Source organism: Palaemon carinicauda, chromosome 17, assembly GCF_036898095.1.
Source record: "Palaemon carinicauda isolate YSFRI2023 chromosome 17, ASM3689809v2, whole genome shotgun sequence".
Taxonomy (NCBI): domain Eukaryota; kingdom Metazoa; phylum Arthropoda; class Malacostraca; order Decapoda; family Palaemonidae; genus Palaemon; species Palaemon carinicauda.
Window position 1 is genome coordinate 131,123,801 of NC_090741.1, and position 21,877 is coordinate 131,145,677.

Consider the following 21,877-nt stretch of genomic DNA (forward strand, 5'->3'; position numbering starts at 1 on the left):
ACCCTCAGGAAAGTGGGTGATGGTAAAATGCTGTATTGTTCCTTAACTTTACTTCTTGAACTTGGTGTACAATAGTTTTACAGTATTCTTCAACGTGGAATAATTGGGATTAAATACAGACTGGAACAATAAAAACTCTTGAAGATTGGAGGCTGCAACCGAAGACTTCTGCGACCACTTCAGTGTTCTGGATGCGGAATCCTTGAATTTTATTTGGGTGGTTTGGGTATCGCTTCTTCGTAGATGAGTCCACTCATTGACACTCTTCTTGGTAATTTCTCCTTCATCGAAGATAATCTTATACCTCCCGGTTGAAAGGTAATTTGTTGGCAGTTAGGGAACTCGGTCCCTTCGTTGTCCGTCTTTGGAAAATATCTTCTTGTTAACTTGACGTTTAGTTAGTGCAGGCCAACTCTGCTTCTAATGCTGGGCTTCCCCCATGACGGGAGGGAGAGGGAGAAGGGATAACCGACTATGGCGGTTTACTTGTAGAAAAGAGCGCTTTCAGCTTTCTTGATGCGACTTAAGTAGCTTAGAATAAGGGCATTGTAATTGCGTCACGTCATGTGACTATTCTTGTGTTCTATTGGTCCCTTCTTCTGACATAATGGTAACGTCATACATAAGTCACTTCCGGTTTCTCGGCAGGTGAACCTGCATGCATTTCAGTTGCGTAAGTCACTCGATATGTTTGGTGAACTAAACGCTATATCAGCAGTTTTCACAAACATTGGCTTTCAAATACCACTTCACTCTGATTTTGTTTTCTCTCCTCTCTCTCTCTCTCTCTCTCTCTCTCTCTCTCTCTCTCTCTCTCTCTATTTATTTCAATGTCACTCTATCGTTTAACTAACAAATAATACTCATAAATACTTAATAAAAAACACATATCACATTATTCAGTATGAAATTTTCTCCTTTACATGACACCACTCCGTCACGTACCTGAATTCCTGTGGAATTCACATCTTATTAACTCATTTCATGGTTTACCCAAATATAATTCATCAATAAATCATCATCACCAAAAGAAATACATTTCAACACCATAAATCAAAATCATCATCATCAAAAGAATATGCACCTAATCGCAATAAATCAAAATCATCATCAAAAGAAAATTATCATCAATCATTTTTAAAATAATGCAATTGCATACGTTTATCATCAATATATGTTAAGGAAAAACTTCCTGTTCCCTTCTAATAATTCAACACAATATTGAAACCTATTATTTTTTTTTTTAATTCTTGATAATGGAATATTAAACCCTTAATTCACTGGGTACGTAAGGCAGAATTAATAATGTCTTCTGTGTTCAACTGTGCAATCAATTAGGAAATGCCCTTACATTTAACTTCTATTCAATTCATATTTTCCATTACCTATGACCTCAAAATCTCGGTCTTATTGATTTAAACACAATAATTATTTCCTAAATGCAATGCAATAAATGGCAGAAAATAAATGTTCAAACATACATAACATCAATTCAAATCAATCAAAAAATTTCTGCAATAAAAATAATTATGTATCATACACATTATCACTCATCAAGATTATTACTCCTTTGTAATCAATATTTACAAACATTTGTTAAACATCCTTATGGTACCTTATTTACTCATCAATGTTATCATGATAAATCATTGTTATTTAATGTCATCAAAAGAAATATTTGTCACCTTCTTCATAAAAATGCATCAAAACTATTCATACTCTTGTCATAAAATAATGAGTAAAACCAAAACTCAAATATATCAATGTCTTAAATCATCAAACATCATAATCATTTCATAATAAAGAAACATATTCAATACACAACCAAGACATGTTTATAAATTTGAATCTTATTTGCACCTTGTCTGCATATTATTTTTATCTCAAGAACTTCAACTCTCAAATATTTTGCATTCAAAAGGATATTCATAAAATTCAAGTGACCGGAAACATAACATTTCAATGTTAAAACTTTTCCTAAAAAGAAATCATTTGCAGACTGTCTCAATTAAAACACCTTATTTATCCTTTCTTTCAAGGATTCATCCACTACACAAGCATAAAAATCAATTCGTGTGTTTCCACACTCACTCTTTTTAACTTCAAAATGAAAGGGTTCAATGTTTATAAATCTCCATATGTACTTGATTGTACACTATTTGCTGCATATTTATTATAGGCCTAAAATACCCCTTTGAGACATTCAACTTCTCTAAGTTCATTATTGGTGCACATTTTATCTTTTAATTACTTAAATCTTTACTTTCTTCGTAATTATTTAAGTTAACTTGATCAACAACAAAACATAATAAAATGCATTGTATACATGTATGTTCATCATTGTTACACGTGTTACACCAAAAAAAAAAAAAAAAATATTAATCAATGCATCGCCTATAAAAAAATGCAATAATAATTCTTTTGCTCTAATGGCGTCATTATTTATTCAAACTTGCAAACAAAATCAATACATTTGTAAATATTCAATCACCTATGGGTTCATATTTCACCTGTCTTCATTACCTTAAACTTTATCAAAAGTTTTTATCTTAGTTTGCAATTCAATACTCTGTGTCCCTTAATTCATTTTTTGGAGACATTTATGATTTGGACCTTCTTTGTTGATTACGGAATACATAATCAAATTCTAGGATAACACACTTTACATAATTAAAAGATTTCTTTCATTTGTTACCCTCAATATTTGTATGAGTGCCCTGATATTTTTATTTCATTTCCCAAGGAGTTTAGTAGTCTTTCTTAAATCTACCCAACTAAAAAAAAGAATAAAAAAAAATCTGATTTATCCCATATACCAAGTTATTTCAAAGTATTTTTTTTTCGAGTTATTGTTATCAGTCTTCTATGTTGGTCTATATATATAGTTCGCAGGACATCATCAACCCCTTTCTTTTATTTTATTTGCCCCTTTTCTTTCTCTATTTGAACTTGACTTATCAAGGCTTATTTCACCCTTCTTACTTCAAGAAAAATATTGCACAGTTTCAGTAATCACTAGTAAATTCGGGTGCATTGCCCGAGAGAATATCTCAAAACACAATTATCTAGTTATTTATCCTGGTCTCAAATTATTCTGTTACAGACTCATCAATCCTATCTTTGTTAAATCAAGTTTTATGTAGACCAGTATGTTTTTATCATTAGTCAAATTCTTGGAACAGAGTCCCTGGTAGTCCATTGGTACCACCAGTATGGGATTGAGAAAATGCAATCGTAATTTTTAAAGGATTCTTACCTTTATATGACCTTCATACTTCTTATATGTAGGCTTTAATTTTATAATCTCAAATATCTATGTTAGGTCAAAAATTATTCATCATTAAATTAATTTTTTGATTACTGGATGTCCTACTAACTTCAGCATGAATTTTTGTTAGTAATTTGTTAGTATGTCAGGAATTTGTATTTTTGAACAAGTATTTCTCCCTATTCTTTGTATGTGTTCCTTTAAGCAATATGCAGTCCTGTTATATGATTCCTATTTTGGAAGTAATTCACCTACAACATTTCTATTAACCTTTGGTTTCTCTTGTTCTATTTTAATTATTCCTATTTCTAGGTTTCTTACCTGACAACAAAAACAAAATATTGGTAGTTATATTTCTTTTAACATTTTCCTGTCTTTTTAAATAATCGTTCTTTTATCATCATAAACCTACCAATAAAGGGATTTTTCCTGGACGAACATCCAGTACTTTAAATCTCCTAAGATTCCTTTTATTCTTTCATCAACAATAGTCCTTCTTGGACAGTAAAATCACAATCACTCTTATGACTAATAAGTACATATACTCTATGCCCTAAATAAATTTTTAAGCTTCTCTAGACCATTATTTGGATAATCTATCCTACTCGGTTACTTTTCATTTAATTTAAGACTACTCTCATGATTCATTACCCTTCTTCGGGTTTCACCTTTTTAATGTGACATTTCTTTTTTATATTTATGAGGCTTCACACATTATTTTTATATCTCCTGGTTAAGAGATCGGGTTAAGGTAATGTAGGATCAAAAATTCCTTTCTCTTCATTATGTATTTCCTTCTATTTCATTTGCACACTACATATTTTTAGGTTAATTTTATTTTAAGGCTTGGCTTAATTAGGAAATGCTGCTTATTATTTTCTAAGATACTATCATTCCCCCCAAAAAAAATCTTCTACATCTGTCAAATCTTACTGGAGCAAGATCTCCACTTTAACCCTTATTTCTCTAAATATCTTAAATCTATCTACACTTTTTACTTACTTACCCTATTCAAATCTAGGGATAGGTCACACTTTAATCTGGTTCTTTATCCTGCTATTTTCCCTATTCTAGACTAGTTCTATTATTTTTATGGCTCTATATTCTTACTAAACTTGGTAACATCATTCTATATAGGCTTATTCATTCTCTGTCTCCGAATTCTAGATCATCATCCTGTCAATAGTTAGAGGAGCTGAGTGAGCCCATCGACTTCACTCTAATTTCTAACAATCATCAAAATTGCTAATAGCCGTGAATGGCTTGTATTCTTTGACCATGGTTCTTACAATATTCTCTATGTATTTTACTCCTCAATAATCGAGCCAAACATTATTTATTTATCGGGATAGACATGTCATTTATATTCTACTTATGATGATCTAACTAGTCTAATACTTCTATCCCCATTGGGTAATATATCTCGTGAGATTTATAAGGAGACGTATTAATTCATTTTAACACTCACAGTGTTCCTTATGGGGCGTTGGCTGATAGGTAATATTTCATGATTTGTACAGGTATTTAAAATGTTTTAACAAGTTTTGGCAGGTTCCCTGGCGCCGATGTTTCTATTCTATTCTGCCTAACCTATCGCCTGCAATGGCTAATCTCTGCCTATTTCTCATCTATCCTTACTTCTATGCTCCTCATAGTAAATTATGCCCCTTTCTGATTACCTAACTGTAATCTCTACTCCTTTATTTTAGAAGTCATTACCTGCCATTCAGATGAGTTATTTTATCCGGAGTTGTATCAATTAATTAGTGCGCATTTATTTTCCTTCATCTGAACTGCATTATTGTCTCTTTTGACAGACTCTGGCATACTATTTTTAGTTAACCTATCTTCTTTATCTCTGCGGGTTTTTTCTATTTAGGCATCATTATGACTTCTCTAGCTAAACTCTAGCTTTTTATATTTTCAGTACTGATAAGACTTTGTATTTACTTAATAGCATCATAGCTCATTCATTATTCATATGCCTATATCTTCGTCTTAAATCTTTGTGCCTAACAGCAACATATTTTTTTAATTCATATGCGTATAGCTTCATTTGCCTATGTCATTTATTTCTTGGAATTCTCTTTTTATTTAGGCTATTCTATTTCATGCACTGTATTTCTGTCGACATTCTATTTTATTTATATTGCGCCTATCATATATTGGCAAGGAGTATATTCTTTCTCGGCTACTCTTCCTATTTCTTAACTTTCTTATTTCTCCTTGTCTTTTTAATTAATTTCCATTTCCCTTTCTTACTCTGGAGTCTGTTTCTTCTGTCAAATTCGTCTCATACAAAGTGGTCAGTTTTGTAAAAGACTTGTCTTTGACAAGTAGAATCCTACCCTGACTATCTTATTTTTATTTTAAGCCTGCACTTCTCACAAATAATATTCATTCTTCATCATTGTATCGTTTTTTAACGATATCTTAAGGCTCTATTGGGAAATGTTACTTTAAAAATGGACATCTTTATTCATCATTTGGCACATTTTGGCATTTAATTCTCTATCTAACCTGACGGTTGATACCCGATTATTTTTACTTGTTTGCATTTCATTTCTGCAAATCATTTATTTTCACCCTTTAAAATTTGGAAGCAGGTATTTCACAATATTCTATCACTGTATTGCATCCTAGTATATCAACTATATTTGCCAGAGTCTCTATAAGATAAAATATACACTTGCAACGTGGATGTACCTCTGCTACATATGCCTATCTTTCCTATATAATATTTTTCGTCTTCCTGACTTCCTTTCTATCCGGCTAACTAGAGAGAGAGAGAGAGAGAGAGAGAGAGAGAGAGAGAGAGAGAGAGAGAGAGAGAGAGGGGGGGGGGGTAGTTAGTGTATCGATTGTTTATTGTGAGAGAGACTGTTGAAATAATTTACTGTTTGTTTATGTTTTTAGCTAGGTTACGACAGTGGTGAACGTCTTGGGTCAATGGCTTTTTAATTTGACTGCAGTGAGCGTCAGTTCTGTGTGATTTGTATGCTGGATTATTATATATTTTTACCAGTGTGGAAGATATTATTTTTTTCAACAACCGTAATTCCTCCTTGGAGAGATTTGCTCCTTTGGAGAGAACTTATATTTTGAATATTGATCATTGATGACCTGGCTTGTGATAAAGGACTTGGAACTGACTGCTTTTTTATATTTGGATATAATTGGTAACGACTTTGGCTGTAAGAAGGAATTTTTGATTGGTGATGATAATGATGAGGATGAAGATGATATGACGATGATGACTACGATCCCAATCAGGGAGGTAGCTGTGGCATAGTGTTACCCACAGAGCTGTGGTAGTTTGCAGATGGCAGTGTGTGGACGACTGTATCGGTGTCCATAAATATATATATATATATATATATATATATATATATATATATATATATATATATATATATATATATATATATATAAACCTATTTGGTTATGGTACATCTTAGTTTTAAGTTTTGATATTTTTTTTCTGGGTTTATGTGAATGTGGTATTTTTATTTATTTTGTATGTTAAGTATTTTTTTTTATTTTTGTGTTGTGTGTATGATATCTTTGGTTTTGAGTATAGTAATAATTTTGGTTGTGTTTAGTTTTCAGAATATAGTGTTAAGGTTATGGTTGGGTTTTATGTCCTTTTTGTCTAAGAGTCCAGTTTATGATAACGTAAGGGGAAAGTTTTGTGCAGAGGAGACATTTGTCAGTTAGTGTGATCGAGGGTGGGGGGATTATTTCTGCAACATCCCGCCACATTATTTTGGCGCCCGAACAGGGACTGCTGAGGCGGGACTGATAGCTGGACTCTTAGACGAAGGACGAAATTAGATTTAAGGTAGATGACAATGGAAGGCAAATTAAAGGCTTTGGAGGAGGAATTGCGGCGTTATAAAGAACGGGAGCAGAAGTTGATAGTCGAGAAAGAGAGGTTGCTAGTAGAGAGTGAAAGGTTGAACTGTGAGAATGAGGCGATGCAGAAAGAGCTTAGGGAGTTAAAGGGAACTGTAGAGAGAGTGGAGGAGGGTGTTGAGATAAGGAAGTGTGAGCATGAGGAACGAATGGAAGCTGTGATGGGGAAAGTAATGGGAATGATGAAAATTCCATGGGTGAAGGCGCAGTCAGAGGAGTGGCCTCTGCTACGGGTAAAGGGTTGCTGCTGGAAGAAAAGGTTAAGGTAAGTGATAATGGGAAAGGAAGTGATAGTGAAGTTAAAGGGACTAAGTATAGCATGGATGAACAGAATGTGAGAGGAAGAATGAAAGGAAAGGTAAAAGTGATGTGAAGAAAGAAAAGAAAAAGTGTCAGGATGAGAGCAAGGATGATTGTGAATGGGTGAAAGTGGCGAGTAAGAAAAGGGCTAGGAAGAGTATAATCAAGGATAGGAGTATGAGTGTGGAGTTAGATTCTTTATATTCTAGCGAGAAAGTACGAAACAAGAAGGAAGGTAGTAGTGATGATAGCGGGGAGAATGAACGTGATGTTTATAAGATTTTGTTTATGAGAGAGGTACCTCGTGTGAAAGGTTCAGTGAGCATAGTAGTAGGGATATATACGAGTTTTTCAAGGAGTATGAGAGGTATTGTCAGGATAAGTATGGTGATAGTATAAGAGTTTGGGCTAAGGAGTTAGGAGAATATATGACTGGGTATTTGTTGACGATGTATGGTGTGATAAAGGGTGTAGGTGACATTGATTATGAAAGTGTGAAAAAGAGAATAATTGAGCAGGTAAAACGTATGAAAAGGAGTGTTAGGTATAAGCATAAGAATGATTTTGATGAGACACGGATGAATGTAGGAGAAGCAATATCGATATATGTATGTAGGTTAGAAACGTTAGGTAGGAAGAAGTATAGGGATGAAGGCATAATTTGAAACAGAAGGAGAAAATGAGGTGGGCGAAAGAAACTGACATGAGATGATATTTTACAGATAGTTAAGGATTACGAGTTGGATAGGTGTATGAAAGAAAGCAAATCTGTGAGTGTAAGAACTGGAATGGAGGAAATTGTGCCAGAATTTGTTAGTTTTAGAGATGCTGTTATGAGAGGACCGATGAGGGTAGCTGATAATGTAGTAGATAGGAGTGTTAGGGCGAGTAACGTGGGAATACCTGTAAGGCCAAATGAAGGGTTTAGGAAAAGGAATCAGGTTTGGAGAGATAGGAGTGCTAGTGTGCAGCAAAGTAGGTCAGGTAGTTGTGTCTGTGAAGAGAAGTGTTATAGGTGTGGGAAAGTAGGGCATAAAAAGAATGTGTGTAGATGGGTGTTAGGAGCATAATTCGGGTGTGGAGAGACAGGGCATCGTATTAGTGAGTGTAAGAAAGAGAAAGGGGTTAAATGTTATCGGTGTGGTATTACTGGGCACATAGCGAGTGGTTGTCGGAGCAATCGTACAAATGTGATTTGCGGCAATTGTGGTAAGGCGGGTCATTATGCTAGAATGTGCAAGGAGCCGCGGGGTAAGTGAACTAAATGTGGTGCAGATGGGCATGTAGCTAGAGTATGTAGGAAGAAGGGATTAAGTCAGCCAGGATGTTCGGGAAACTAGAGTGTAAGAGGGTTCAGCTGGGTGAGTCCTCCTGTGTGTGTGGAAGGAATAGGATCAATGTTTGTGAGAATGGGATGAATAATTGGTTGGAAATGAGAAATTATGAATCTAGTATCCATGAGAAGTTATGGCTGGAAAATAAACAATTAGTACATACATATACCAAAGGCACTTCCCCCAACTTTGGGGGGTAGCCGACATCAACAATGAAACAAAACAAAAAAGGGGACCTCTACTCTCTACTTTCCTCCAGCCTAACCAGTGACTCAGCCGAGTTCAGCTGGTACTGCTAGGGTGCCACAGCCCAACCTCCCACATTATCCACCACAGATGAAGCTTCATACTGCTGAATCCCCTACTGCTGCTACCTCCGCGGTTATCTAAGCCACCGGAGGAAGCAGCAGGGCTACAAGAACTGCGTCACAATCGCTCGCCATTCATTCCTATTTTTAGCACGCTCTCTTGCCTCTCTCACATCTATCCTCCTATCACCCAGAGCTTTCTTCACACCATCCATCCACCCAAACCTTGGCCTTCCTCTTGTACTTCTCCCATCAACTCTTGCATTCATCACCTTCTTTAGCAGACAGCCATTTCCATTCTCTCAACATGGCCAAACCACCTCAACACATTCATATCCACTCTAGCCGCTAACTCATTTCTTACACCCGTTCTCACCCTCACCACTTCATTCCTAACCCTATCTACTCAAGATACACCAGCCATACTCCTCAGACACTTCATCTCAAACACATTCAATTTCTGTCTCTCCATCACTTTCATTCCCCACAACTCCGATCCATACATCACAGTAGGTACAATCACTTTCTCATATAGAACTCTCTTTACATTCATGCCCAACCCTCTATTTTTTACTACTCCTTTAACTGTCCCCAACACTTTGCAACCTTCATTCACTCTCTGACGTACATCTGCTTCCACTCCACCATTTGCTGTAACAACAGACCCCAAGTACTTAAACTGATCCACCTCCTCAAGTAACTCTCCATTCAACATGGCATTCAACCTTGCACCATCTTCCCTTCTCGTACATCTCATAACCTTACTCTTACCCACATTAACTCTCAACTTCCTTCTCTCACACACCCTTCCAAATTCTGTCACTAGTCGGTCAAGCTTCTCTTCTGTGTCTGCTACTAGTACAGTATCATCCGAAAACAACAACTGATTTACCTCCCATTCATGATCATTCTTGCCTACCAGTTTTGAAAGTTTTAAGTGACGAGAAAGTGCAAGGAAAATTTATAGGTACAGGTAAGAATACGAATAAGTATGACAGGGGTGTAAATGTGCAAGTGTGTGTGGAAGATAAATGTATGAATACAGATGAAACATGGCTGAATATGAATGATACATATAGCGTGTGTGGCTTTTCCTTAGATGATGTTAAAAAAAGGATGACGAATGCAAGAATGAGAGATAGGCAAATGATAAGTAGCATGAATGAATCTTTTGTTAAAGTTAAGAATGTTTTTGATGAAATGGATGAACTATTTACAGAAATGAGTGTAATTTTAGGGCCAGATGAGAACGGGGTAGATAGGATTGTACATGATATATTAGATGATAGGGATTTAGATAGGAATAGTGTTAATGTAGCGAATGATTGTGATAAGGAAGAAGTGAATGACAGAGTATGAAGGCCCAGTTACTCGGAGTAGAGGTCCTGTTCCCGACTGCGACTGGGTAATGAAAAAAAAATAATGTAGGTGGTGGTGTGAAAACGTAGTAGGATTTGACAAAGTAAAGGGGGGAGGAATGTGGAGGATTAATTTTTGTTTTATTTTTATTTATTTTTTTGCCAAATCCAGAGAGAGAAGAGAGAGAGAGAGAGAGAGAGAGAGAGAGAGAGGGATAGTTAGTGTATCGATTGTTTGAGGTGAGAAAGACTGTTGGAATAATTGACTGTTTGTTTATGTTTTTAGCTAGGTTACGACAGTGGTGAACGTCTTGGATCAATGGCTTTTTTATTTGACAGCAGTGAGCATCAGTTCTGTGTGATTTGTATGCTGGATTATTATGTATTTTTACCAGTGTGGAAGAGATTATATATATCAACAACAGTAATTCCTCCTTGGAGAGACTTGCTCCTTTGGAGAGAACTTATATTTTGAATATTGATCATTGATGACCTGGCTTGTGATAAAGGACTTGGAACTGACTGCTCTTTTAAATTTGGATATAATTGGGAACGACTTTGGCTGTAAGAAGGAATTTTTGATTGGTGATGATGATGATGATGATGATGATGATGATATGACGAAGATGACTACGATCCCAATCAGGGAGGCAGCTGTGGCATAGTGCTACCCACAGAGCTGTGGTAGTTTGCCGTTAAAGACAGTTGGCAGTGTGTGGACGACTGTAATGGTGTCCATAAATATATATAAGCATATTTGGTTGTGGTACATCTTAGTTTTAAGTTTTGATATTTTTTCTCTGGATTTATGTGAATGAGGTATTTTTATTTGTTTTGTATGTTAAGTTTTTTTTTGTGTTGTCTGTATGATATCTTTGGTTTTAAGTACAGTAATAATTTTGGTTGTGTTTAGTTTTAAGAATATAGTGTTAAGGTTATGGTTAGTTTTTGTGTCCTTTTTGTCTAGGAGTCCAGTTTATGATAACGTAAGGGGAAAGTTTTTGCAGAGGAGACATTTGTCAGTTAGTGTGATTAAGGGTGTGGGGGTTGTTTTTCCAACATCCCGACACAAAAATTATACCTCTCCTGATGGCTCAGTTGGCAGAGTCCTCGGCGGCATGGTTTCTGATGGAATAGGAAGCGGTTCAAATCTCTACTCGGCCAGAAGCTGTTGCCCTGAAATGAATTCCAAGAGGATATATGTTCCAAAGATAGAATTCAGAATTAAATGCAATTCGTGGGTGATATTTACTTTGATTTAAATTACGAGTGTTAGTGATATATATTCATCATAAAATTAATACGTGTTACAAACTCATAATTTTACTGATTCCTGAATTCGACAGGAATATGTACGGGACTTGTCATAAAACTTATATCTCTTTTGATGGCGCAGTTGGCAGAGTCCTCCCAGGCATGGTTTCCTGACGAATAGGTAGGGGTTCGAATCTCTACTGGGCCAGAAAGTTACCTTAAAATGAGTTCCAAGTGTATATATACTCCCAAGACGGAATTCGGTATTAAATGTCATTCTTGGCTGATATATACATACATATATATATATATATATATATATATATATATATATATATGTGTGTATATATATATGAATATACTTATATACATATATATATATATATATATATATATATATATATATATATATATATATATATATATATATATATATATATATATATATATATATATATATATATATATATATATATATATATATATATATATATATATATATATATATATATATATATATATATATATATATATATATATATATATATATATATATATATATATATATACATATATATATATATATATATATATATATATATATATATATATATATATATATATATATATATATATATATATACACATTTGTATATATATATATATATATATATATATATATATATTATATATATATATGTATATATATATATATATATATATATATATATATATATATATATATATATATATATATATATATATATATATATATATATATATATATATATATATATATATATATATATATATATATATATATATATATTAGTGTGCTACTGTTATTAACACACATTGAGTATGTTTTGTTGGGATGTTGAGTCTTGAAGTAGAGTCAATCCGGTTAACTTTAAAATGGTTTATTTCTTAAAAAACAACAGTGTTAACATCTAAATCACAGGAGTATAGCTGGTTTGGTCGGATGACCATTCCAGGTGAAGTATTGATAGGAACTGGCTAAAATATCGATATCACAGTTATCGTATTTTTAGTTATCTCAGCATTTAAACACTTAATGTAAACTCTACATTAATCTAGGAAGACCCCTGCATCCGGTTGTGACACAACTCTTTCATACGGTATGTATTTGTGTTTATGCTTCATAAAAATGTTACATTGCTGAGACCTGCAAAACGCATCCTGTTATGATCTTGTCTGACTACAGCAAATCTCACGCTAGATTCTTCTTCCACAATGACGTATTACGTCATGTGTTTTAAACATGTAATATCTGACTATTACATCAGCTCGGCAAGCTATCTCAATTCTTTTTTTTTTTTTTAAATTTAACAACACGTCAAAATATGTTTACTAGGAGTGTGACTGGATATATGTATTATTCTTTGTTTAACTTTAGCCATAAGCAAATGAGGACGAATGTTCAAATAGGCATATTAAAAAAAAATAATAACAATAATGTATATGAAAAGATATTACCAAAGGAAAGAAAAAAATACATGATAAATACAGATCACATATATGGTACATTGCTAGCAAATGATTATATGGTACCAAAAAAAAAATACTGATATACATATGATTCGGTAACTTTGTTAAAGAATAATTGTTACCTTTGTCAGAAACATAGATTATTACAATACAGTAATTAATAAAAATATTTGTTACCTTGGTAAAGATTCAATTCTAGTGCACAAACTCGAATTCCTGATACGTACACGTACCACGGTTTATATATATATATATATATATATATATATATATATATATATATATATATATATATATATATATATATATATATATATATATATATATATATATATATATATATATATGGCCTATATATTTTATTAGATGCCCATAGACTCTGTTTTTTTTTCTCTCTCTCTCTTTTCTTTTAACATTCCGGCTTATATATTTTATTAGATGCCGAGAAAAAAAAATGATTTATTTTTTAAATGTTTTTTAAATGTATTTTTAAAAATGCAAATGTTCCATAGTCTCTTCAATTACATATTACTAGCGTACTAACTGCTTTTCGTACACTACGCTATTCCAAGACAATTTTACTCCTTTTAGCGAATGAAGGGGCCACTTTCAAACAGCTTTAAATTGAATTAAATAAGGAGTTTTGTCTGGACCTGGCAAGACGTTCTGTTTGAGCTGCAAACTGTTCCTTAACCTACGCCAAACAAGGATGTTAACGGCGATAAATATCATCACCGTCACAACTGTTCTTGCTAGTAGTATGGGGTGAAGAAATTCTTTATAAGTCGGTGACGGGTGGTCCATCTCGGTCAATTTCATCAACTGCTTGGCTACCTGTTTGTTGTATGGGAGATGTAATGATGGCATAGTAGTCGACCATGTGAAGTTCGCGAAGTAGGCTCGTTCTCTGATGATGGTCTTGATCCCTATCACCATGGAATTAGGGGATGTTCCGATACAACCATCTGCTGCAACGAAGATTTTGGAATAGGACGTGGATCCGTCCGGGCATGATATATTGAAGCCGTCCTTGTCGTATCGTATCCACGAGCCGTTGTTCAGTCTGCAATTGAACTAATTATTGTCATAGGGATAAAGCTTATCCAGACAATTTTCACTTGTATGGGAGAGAGCACCGTCTAGCACTATACCTAACTCGCATGAATCCATTAAGTTTTTATGGAATTCAAATGAGTCAGCTGTACATATTTTTCTATCCATTGCATCTGAACAGTGAGTTAATTGATTTAAGTCTTTAATGACCGTATAAGTTTCCTTGTCTGGGGAAATCAATACGTGTCCTGTCAAACTGGATATTACTGGATTTGAGTAATTCGTCATGAAAGTCGGAAATGGTGATATCCTGTAAGATTGCCAGGCATCAGAAGAATCAAAGGGAATTGTAATCATAATCTTGTTATTTTCAACGCTTACTGTAATTAGCCTGTAATAAAATTCTAACCTACGTTCGTCTAACAAAGGAACATAGCCTAGTTTCTCCCGTCCGTTCTCCAGAACTAACTTTAAGTATTTTATAGGCACCAAATGGGGTGACAGTACACCTTTAGTTGCTAACGTGATAGCTTCCACATAATCTTTTGATTTCTCAATGAAATGTGCAATTCTGTTATGTATGTGATCTATTTTTGAATCATAATACGTTAACGTTGCCAACAAATCCTGTACTTCCATAATCTGACTGATATTACTTGAATGTTCATTTACTAAATCCATAATTTGATTGATTGAAGCTAACTGATTCCTTAGTTCAGACATAATCAATTCATCTTCATGAGTCAAGAACTCAATTTTCTTATTTTGATTACTAATATTAAGACAATTGGAAATTCCTAAACCTAAACTTGCAATAGATCCAAAGATGTTTAGTGCAGCAAAAATAAACGGGTTACGTCTCTCTTTATATTCATGTCCTACAGTCCACATCAAAAGGTCACGAGCCAAAGATTCTGTCTCGTAAGTCTTATTTTGCAAGTCATCAGATAGCATCTCTGCAACTTTTAGTGTCGATCCAAGAGAACTCTCTGTAGTCAAATGAAAATGTCTTCTATGCAACTCATCTAATGAGACAGCAAACCTTGAAATGGCGCTTTTTAAGCTAGTGACGTCATTCTCTGGAAGAAAAATTGCTTGCCTATGCACTTCTACAACTACGTTACTTGATGTAATAAAAACGTCTTCTTGTCTTTCAACTATAGTGCCATATTTAAAATCTATACTTTTAGTTTTAGAGCTCATCCCACACGAGAAAAATGTCTGAACGAACAATATCACTCCCAACAACAAAAAATTCATCTTGGAAACCTGTAACGAGAAAAATATATGTAATTACTCCTGTATTAAGAAGAAAACTTTTAACATACAAAATAAAAATCTTTCCCTCACTTCTTTCCCTCTCTCTTTGTTTTTTTTTTATTTCTTATGTGAGCCAATGGTACGATTCTCTCATCAGTGGGTTGGGATACGTTTTGAACTCTAAACCTATTGGCCGTTAATGTTTCCAAAATGTTAAATGGGCCTTCAAACTTAGGTGTTAGTATATAATTGAGTCCTTTACGTACATTTACCTGTATGTATACATTATCACCCACGATATATGTTTTAGTTGGATTCACTATTTTATCATGATTCCTTTTCATTATGATATGTGATTCTTCTAAATTCTTTCGAAGGATATCAAAACGACTTTTGCTTGCATTTATACATTCTTTTAAAGGATTTGATAGATTAGTTGTAGGCGTTAGTACATGGAAAGGCGTTCTAAATGGGGTACCATACAATGCTTCATGCAGTGACATTCTAATTGATATATGATATGAATGATTCAGAGTACTCAGTACCGCAGGTATTGCAATATCCCAGTTGGGGTCTGATCCCCCTATTGTTACTCTTAATATATTTAAAACCTTCCTATTTGCTCTTTCCACTAGCCTATTCGACACTGGGTGATATATCATGGTATTTATTTTCTTTATGCTAAGGAATTCACACAATGAGGTAAGAAAGTGATTATCAAATTCTCCATCTGAGTCTGAGATTATCATGTGTGGAATTCCATGTTTACAAATGTAACACTCGTAAAACTTCCTAGCGCATTCAATCACAATTTTAGTTTTAAGCGCTATTAGTTCTGTATATCGAGTTAAAGCGTCTACAATTACTAAGAGGTGCTTATTTCCTCTGTCTGACTCGTAAAATCCTGTTAACAAATCTAAATGTACTCTTTCAAAGGTTTTATTGGGCTCGGGATAAGCCCCTAGACTGAGAGGTGTTTTCGTATGCCCTTTGTTTTCCTGACATGTGCGACAATTAGCTATGTGTTTTTTTATATCTGTAAGCATTGTATGCCAATAAAACAATGATTTGGCTTTCTGTAATATTAATGAGAACCCCGGGTGTCCATGTAATGGATTTGCATGCAACCAATTCAGGACAGTGGAAATAAGTGAGATTGGTACCACTACCTGGTCGTTAGTTACATATGGTGTATTGCAGGTTTTCCTTGTCACGGTCCTACACAGAATATTATCTTTGATTATATAATTCTGCTGTTTATACTTTATATATCCCTTTTCCTTATGATTGCCTTTTAAAGCATTTATAATTGTTTCTAATTTATGATCTTTTCTTTGCTCAGTCTGTAATAATTCACCGCACCAGCCCAAATCTTTTTGTTCAGATATCGTTTTCACAATAGGCATGGATGTTGATATATCTATTAATTCAGCTAAAGGTTCCGTACAAGATGACACGGGGTTGCGTGATAACGCATCCGCAATGATATTTGCTTTCCCAGGTAAATACCCGATTCTCGCGCCAAAGTCTTGAATGATCAAATGCCACAGAGTTTGTTTAGGGCTATGGTTGAAGCCTTTAAAGAACTCGGTTAGTGGTTTATGTTCAGTAAGAACCTTAACGGGATAACCGTATATTATGAACTTAAAATGCACTAGTGAATTAACAATAGCTAGCCCTTCCTTGTTTATTACTGCATACTTACTTTCGGAAGTTCTCAGTTTTCGAGAATAAAAAGCTATCGAGAAAAATTGTTTATCATATTCTGAAGCAATACCCCACCTACTCCTAAGTCTGAGGCGTCTGTTGTAATGAAGAATTCCTTACCAAAGTCAGGAAATTTTAAGATAGGAGAACTACACAGTTCACCTTTCAAGGTATTAAACGCCTGTTGATGATGCTCAGACCATATGAAATCTACGCCCTTCTTCATAAGATCAGTTAAAGGAGCGGCTATTATTGAATAGTTCTGTATAAAACGCCTGTAATATCCACTACAACCCAGAAATTGCTGTATTCCCTCAACATTAGTAGGTATGGGAAATTACGGATAGCCGATACCTTATCATGGACTACTTTAAGACCTTGGCTTGACACCATGAAACCTAAATATATAATATATTAATTCTGTTTTGAAAAATTCACACTTACTAATCTTTACCCTTAAGTTGTGTTGTCTTAATCTCTGTAGTACTAGTTCTAACTTACGTAGATGTTCTTCTAAGGTGTTGGAAAAGATTACAAGGTCGTCCATATAGGCATGCAATATATCCCCTAGCAAGTCTCCAAACATTATGTTAATCATTCTTGTAAATATTATGGGAGCACAACGTAAACCAAAAGGAATCCGTAAAAATTCATAATGTCCCCTGGCTGTGCTGAAGGCTGTGTACGGGATACTATCTTCTTCTAATGATATCTGGTGAAAACCTTTAAGTAATTCCAAACTGGTAAAATATTTATTCTGACCTAACAAAGACAAAATATCGTCAGTACATGGCACTGGGAATCGATCAGGGATCGTTTCCTCGTTTAGACGATGGAAGTCTAAGCAGATACGCCATGTTCGATCTTTTTTCTGTACAACTATCAATGGAAAATTATAAGGGCTGTTTGATTTCCTAATGACTCCTTCTAGCATTTTACCTACTTCATCATTTATTTCATTCTGGAATTTCATAGGGAGTCTGTACGAGTGTACATAGATAATTTTCTGCTTGTCCTTTAACCTTATTTGATGCTCGATCACATCTGTTTTTCCTAAGGATCCATTCGTAGTGGAAAAAAACATCACGATATTTAGTTAAAAGTCCAAAAGTTTTCTGCTGAATTTCTTCGTCTTGAATGTCTTTATTGATTTTATTTTTAATAGATTGCAAAAGGGATTCATACGCAACTGGTTGAGCGTGATTGATTTCAGCAACGGTAAGAATACGATGTTTATAAACTTCTACATCCAAGATATGTTGATTTTTGTGAATTACTAAAGTGTTATTTAAATGATTACAGACTTCAATATTACATTGTTGATGTGAGCCTAATGTATAAATAGCTTGTTTGACAGACAGTCCGTTAGTTTTAAAAGTGTCGGAAAGGATTGATATTTCAGATCCCGGTAATGTTTTCTTTATTTGCACTATTAAATTCGAAGGTACGTTTGGCTCGATAGATTGCGTGCAAGATGATATTACGGGTGAACGAGAATTCTGCTGGGTCGCATATATTATTTCTTTATTAGTGAGACAAGTTATTGGTTCTTCAACGTACGTTACGGTTACATTTGTCGTCTCCTTTTTATCCAAAACTGATTTTAAGGTATAAGAAGACTTATAGAATTTTCCTTTGATATACACGCCGTGCTTGGCAGGGGCTAAGATAATGTTTTGATTTCCTATAGATGGGTATCCTATAATTACAGCTGGATACATATCAGTGTTTTGTACAACAACAAATGTATCGGCAAACGTGCGCTTACCGACCTTGAACTGAACATGAGTTATGCCTATTACATTTAATTCATTATTTCCTATACCCGAGAGTCTCACTCCGAATTTTTCTATCGGAAAGTTCGAAAACAACAAATGATGTGTCCTCAAATCCATGATATTACGTGGACTACCAGAGTCAAAAAATAACGTAAAGGATTTGTGTTCTAAATTTACAGCATATGATGTTGGTCGTAACTCATTTTGGCTTATTATTGTATGAATTCGTTGCAAATCTACGGGAGCATGCACTGTTCTACTTAATTCGGCCGTGTGTATCATAGGAAAATCTATTGCCTCAATATGATCTGATAAAACATTAAATTGATTATTCAATACTACTGATGTTGACATGAATGACCTTGACCCAACATCACTCTCTTCCCCACTGGAGTTAATTATGTGGTATTTGCTTTGCGCTGCACGTTATTCGAAGAAGTGTTTGTTTGTTTCGGATTCTGAAGTACATTGACGTTTGGCTGTTTCTTCTTATTATTAAAATGAGGATTTTTCTTTGTATTTCCATATGGAACTGACTGTGGAATTGACTGTGTATTTCTTGGATTCTGTTGTGTCTTACGCGAGTAGCACTGACTATATGAATGAGTCAAACTATTATTTACCGAACAGAATCTCGTTTTGCAGTCTGCGATCAAGTGACCTTGACGTTTGCAATTATAACACGTCATTCCCGCAACCTGACTATTATTAACTACATTTACTTCTTGTGGCTTTGTTTCATTTTTTGCAAAAACTTGAGTTAACACGGGATCAAGGTCAGGTCACTTAGACATGTGTTTCTTTATCTGTTTATATACATCCAATTCCGTACTTGCAGGCGTTAACTTTTTATCAAAACACCGCACTAAAGCTTCAGGCAACATAAGTGTCATGCAAGTTAAATACATTAATCGTAAAAAAATTTTCACGGAGATGTTATCTCTAGTAACCCAAGTGGAATTACCTAAAATATCTTGATATTCATTAAGCCTATTAGCTATGAGAGCTGCTCTCTCAATAACATTAAGCCGAGTCATAGTGGCTTGATTAAGTGTATTTCTTAACGTTAATACTACATCCAAGGCTTCTTCACCCCCATAGGCCGCGCGTAACCTAACTTTGAAATCATCCCAGGTAACTGCTTCTTGAAATGAAACACCTCTTAAATACGCACTCGCATCCCCCTTTGGCATTTAAATGGGCATCGACGGATGAAATCCATGTCTCCACATTTTGAGGCAAGAACCCATTAACCCGACCATGAAAAGGAAGGATTGCTGACCTGGCATTTACAAGCCTCACAATCGGGAGAGGATTAATTTGTCCTACGCCACTAGGTCCAGGGGTGCGGCTCACAGGGGGCGTCATGATTACGGTATTTCTTTTTCTATCTCTTCGACGCCTTGCAATTCTATCAAAATATCTATTTGAATACAGACGTCCACTGCGTAAACGCATAAGCACTCAATGATAAAGATTATAACAAAATTCCCCAAAACAATGCTACTAATCCCAAGACATTTCCCAAGAATTTTTGAAAGAAAACGGAACCCAAAGATATTTCCCGAAAATTTCTGAAAGAAAACGGAACACAAAGATATTTCCCGAGAATTTCTGAAAGAAAACGGAATTAGCACAAAGAGAGAAAAAATTCTAGATAAGAATTCGGAGTTGAACACAGTTCCCTTTAATGAAAGGAAAATAAAAGATTAGCAAACCCCTCACCCCCAGCAATAATCGACTAACGACTCGTGATAACTACACTTCACTGCTCAATACTGAAATGAATAAGAAAATGGTACTTAAGCTTTATATGGTTTTGTGTGATGTCGTCATATCCTCTCTCTCTCTCTTGATGTTTGGCGGGTTGTTTTCGGTCCGATTTCCTCTCTCTCTCTTGATGTTTGGGTGAATGTATTCGGTCCGATTTCCGTTGAATGTAGTGCTTCCTGGATATGTTTTATAAGCGTTGAACGTCAATCCTTGGGTTTCCTAGGATGTTGATTGAAGATCCAGTTCATCAGTTTGTATGTATAACATTCATTAAATGTTTTCTTCTTCGATGGACTATGATACTTAGTCAAAATTGTAGATTCATTACTGTTGATTTCTTGAAGATATTTCTCTGGTTTTAGAGTTTTATTATTGTTTTCTTGAAGATCTTTCTCTAATTCTTAGAGTTTTATTGTTGATTTCTTGAAGATCTATCTCTGATTCTTAGAGTTTTATCGCTGCCACCATTTATTTGTGTGCTATTGTTATTAACACACATTGAGTATGTTTTGTTGGGGTGTTGAGTCTTGAAGTAAAGTCAATCCAGTTTACTTTAAAATGGTTTATTTCTTAAAAAACAACAGTGTTAACATAACCATCACAGGAGTATAGCTAGTTTGGTCGGATGACCAATCCAGTTGAAATATTGATGAGAACTGGGTAAAATATCGATTTCACTAATCTCGTATATTTAGTTATCTCAGCATTTAAACACTTAATGTAAACTCTACATTAATCTAGGAAGACACCTGCATCCGGTGGCGACACAAATCTTTCACACCGGTATGTATTTGTGTTTATGCTTCATAAAAATGTTACATTGCTGAGACCTGCAAAACGCATCGTGTTATGATCTTGTCTGACTACGCAAATCTCACGCTAGCTTCTTCTTCCACAATGACGCATTACGTCATGTGTTTTTAAACATGTAATATCTGACTATTATATTATATATATATATATATATATATATATATATATATATATATTATATATATATATATATATATATATATAATATATATATTATATATATATATATATATATATATATATATAA

General features: G+C 34.4%; 1 pseudogene; it reads left to right on the top strand.

Annotated features, from left to right (window-relative positions):
- Window positions 1-11,918, top strand: part of LOC137656615 (uncharacterized) — a 151,554-nt pseudogene extending 139,636 nt beyond the window's left edge.
- The last annotated feature ends 9,959 nt before the right edge of the window (window positions 11,919-21,877 follow it).